Consider the following 329-nt stretch of genomic DNA (forward strand, 5'->3'; position numbering starts at 1 on the left):
CATACGCATTCGTATACAGTATTTTTATCGTGTCTATTCAAGCCACCCCCCTCCCTCACACATACCAGATTTTCGGTACGATATCGCCAAAAATAGCATTGGTGAACTGACATTTGGTCATTATTACTGGTCCGTCACGGAAGCGTCATGACACAGCGTCACGACAACGCTATGACAACGTCACGATTTATGGAATTTCGTAATTTAACGGTAATTTTTGCCTTCATGATAAGAGTCACGGCGGTGTCGCGATAGCATCACAATTTCCTGAGTTTTACACAGGCCAAACAAACCGAACCTTTGGGAGGGGGGGCTACAATAAACGTGGT

The sequence above is a fragment of the Penaeus monodon genome, chromosome 28 (assembly GCF_015228065.2).
Source record: "Penaeus monodon isolate SGIC_2016 chromosome 28, NSTDA_Pmon_1, whole genome shotgun sequence".
NCBI classification, from domain to species: domain Eukaryota; kingdom Metazoa; phylum Arthropoda; class Malacostraca; order Decapoda; family Penaeidae; genus Penaeus; species Penaeus monodon.